General features: G+C 43.1%; 1 pseudogene; it reads right to left on the bottom strand.

Moving 5' to 3' along the window:
• Positions 1-2,346: 2,346 nt before the first annotated feature.
• LOC102396472 lies at positions 2,347-3,241 on the bottom strand (annotated as a pseudogene).
• Between the last annotated feature and the right edge of the window lie 234 nt (positions 3,242-3,475).

The raw sequence follows: 3,475 nt of genomic DNA, 5'->3' as shown, positions 1-3,475 counted from the left end.
TGGGAGAATGGCATTGAAACATGTAAAATATCATGTATGAAACGAGTTGCCAGTCCAGGTTTGATGCACAATACTGGATGCTTGGGGCTGGTGCACTGGGACGACCCAGAGGGATGGAATGGGGAGGGAGGAGGGATGAGGGTTCAGGATGGGGAACACATGTATATCTGTGGCGGATTCATTTTGATATTTGGCAAAACTAATACAATTATGTAAAGTTTAAAAATAAAATAAAATTAAAAAAAAAAGAAAAAAAAAGGTTAAGTTATAAAAGGTGATACAGTTTCTGCCTTGCTTCCTGGAGCATTCACACTGCTATAAGAGAAGTCCTACCATCGTGACCCCACCGTGGTGTGAGGAAGCCCAAACAGGTACACAGAGAGGCCATGTGTATATATTCTGATAAACGGATACACCAGCCAACAGCCAGGACCTGCTGCCAGATATGGGTGAAGATCCTCCAGGTGCTTCTAGCCCCCAGCTAATCAGTCACCTCTAACCACTGAGTTTTCCTAACTTAGGCCCCAAACAACATGAAGCAGAGGCAAGACATCCCCACTGTGCCCTGTTTGAATTACTGACTCACAGAACCCATCCGTGGGCATAATAAGAGTGTTGCTTTATGTCACTAAGTTGTGCGATAGTTTGATATACAGCAGTAAGTAGTAACCAGAATACTTTGTAGTGACTGTTAAAGTCCCAAATAAACATGAAAACACAGTTATTCAATTAAACCACCATGGTCATCATCACCAGAGGTGTTCATCACTCGCCCATTTGTGATATTCACTGGCACTTATGCACAGATTTTAAAAAGAGTTACTGTCCTCAGGAAGTTGACAGCCTAAGATGGGCAGACCCACTCAAGGAACTTAACACTTGAGAACTGAAATGTGTCAAAGGGACTAAAACTCTGGCCCTTCAAGGTTTATCAACACTGACTTTACTTTTCAGTTTGAGATCTATAATCCAGTTGATCCACTTGGCACTGGTATTTGTATTTGGTGTATCAGTGGCCAAGACACAGTATGGTTTACATATGTCTACCCCATTAATCCAACACCATTCTTTGCAAAGATCATCCTTTTCCCATTGTCCTGTCATGAATCATGTTTCATAAATCAAGTGCTCACATCCCTCTTCTGGATACTTGATTCTGATTCATTAATCTCATTGATTTTCTTAGTGCCAAAACCCACAATGTTTTATATATTAGAGCATTGTAATAAAGCATAATTTCTAACAGTAAAAAAGAAGGTTTATCAATGCAACAACCTAAAAATGACAACGAAAACCCTTCTCATTCTCATACCATGATTCAGGAATATGCCAACTACTTAAACTCAATTCCATGTTCCATCAGCAATATGGGAGCAGAAACCAGTCAGATGATTTTAATCATCACACCAAAATGCTACAGTTACAGGTGTTTGCCTGTATGCTTGTCTGGCCTCCACGCTTGTCTCTTACAATTCCAGGGTCCATTCAGAGCTGTTAGCTCACCTTTGTGTCTTTTACGTCCTGATGGGTGACCCCAGAAGCAGATCCAGGGACAAAAATTCAAATGCAAGTTGGTTATTTGGAAGGCAGTCCCAGGAAACACTGGTGGGAAAGTGGAGTAGTTATAAGAGAAGGGAAGGGAGCCATAGCTGCGTGTGATAATAAGCAAGGGGCCGTCATGGGCTCCTGGAGATCAATCCCAGGGGCGTCTAGAGGAGAATATTGATCATGTTGCAGAGTTATCCTGCTGGTGGGATGAGGAAGCTGGGGTATTTCTCCACCAACAATTTGTCATCATTTGAGGCCTGCTCTCAGGGGCACTGACTCTGCAGCACTTCCATCTTGCCCTGAGCACCAGCTAAGTGTGTTCTCCTGGACAGTTACAGATGTTTGCAACAAGCAGCCTTGGGAGTGTAGAGGGAGGAGGAGGATATGTGGGGATGTCAATAAGTTCTGTTACGGGTGCCTATAATCACAGGGAGGGCAGCCAGGTCCACCCTCAGGAGAGTCTGCAGTCCTGAGTTCAATGGAAATGCACTGCTCTTTTCATTTGGGGTATTGAGGTGCACATGTCAGGAGGCCGGATTTTAAAAAACTTTTTCTTTGTGTCTCATTCAAAGTGCAAATCACATTATCACTTGAACTTTGGTATCTCTTCTAGCTTGTAGCTGAGTGGATGGTGGGTAATACATGGCATGGCTGGGGTAATACATGGCATGGCTGAGGTGTAGGCTTTAGTATCCCTGCCATTTCCTTCCTTCAAAGCCACTTTTTTGGGGGCTGCTTGGTCAATTAATTTATTGCTGTCTTAATCCAAAAAATCTTCATAGAAAAGTGTGATTTGCTTTACCAGCTCTCAGCAGCCCATTCCTGATTGCTAAGGAAGCTTGCCTTCCAAGCTATTCAATCTCTGTTCTGGGCAAGTGACATTTTGGGATGGTTCCTCTTCTTTTTAACCTCTTTCTTAAGCTTCTTATCATAGACTGATTCTCTCATATAGCAGCATGAGCTTCCTCATACCTCTCCTCCATCATGTCTGGAGTTACGTTGTTCTTTATGTATTAAGAAAATTATTTCTTATAAGCATCTTCATTTTCTTCAGTTAGGTAATGCATGTCATCTACAATGGTCTGAGCCAGGATGTGATTCTGGAGTACTCCTGCATTGAATTCCTTGCTTTCTGAATCATAACCAGGGAACCATTAGGTACTACGAGGGATAAACAAACCTCCATCCACAGCACCCTTCAGGATCCCCAAAATTTTATTTCTAGTGTTAGATCTGGCAAGATCCTGCATCCAAATATGTGGTGAAGGCACCAGGTTGACCATCAATGCTTTCCATGTTGTATTCATCGCTGGACATCTCCACATAGCCTCATAGATCTTGTCCATGCCAAACTGATCGAGAAGCCTTTGGACCATCAGTGGACCAGTACAATGTGCTGCAGCATAATTTGTCAGGTCAGCCTTCTCACCATACTTCGGGAGTTCATGGGCATTAGCTGCACAGACTGTCATATCTCCATACACACGGGCATAAGCAATCTGACAAATGATTGTTGTTGATACGAACTCATCTTGTATTAAGATGTATTATACTTATTTTTGTCCTGGATTACCAAGCATTTCCTGGCATAGTAGTCAGTCTTACTATCTTGTCTTCTAAGTTTCATTTGGTACCTTTCAAAGTAGGTCTTATTCTTTACAACCTTGACAAACCCCATCCTGCAGAACAGAGACCCCTGTCTGCAGCTCACTATAAAGATCTGCAGCCTCCAATGCCACTTTGAACAAACACACAGATACCATGGAGCAGCCAGATGATTGCTAGCTAGTGTAGCCAGATATGTCTCCTAGCACACCGCAGTCCCTGTAGAACAGAGTGCCATGCCAGAGCTGCTGCTCCTCAGAGACCTTGGTCCAGGGCTGGGCAAACCAGTGAGACTGAGAGTCACCTGAGGCATGTGTATAAA

Source organism: Bubalus bubalis, chromosome X, assembly GCF_019923935.1.
Source record: "Bubalus bubalis isolate 160015118507 breed Murrah chromosome X, NDDB_SH_1, whole genome shotgun sequence".
In the NCBI taxonomy this organism is placed as follows: domain Eukaryota; kingdom Metazoa; phylum Chordata; class Mammalia; order Artiodactyla; family Bovidae; genus Bubalus; species Bubalus bubalis.
Note: the sequence above shows the minus strand (reverse complement) of the source record. Positions and strands in the feature narration are given on the sequence as shown.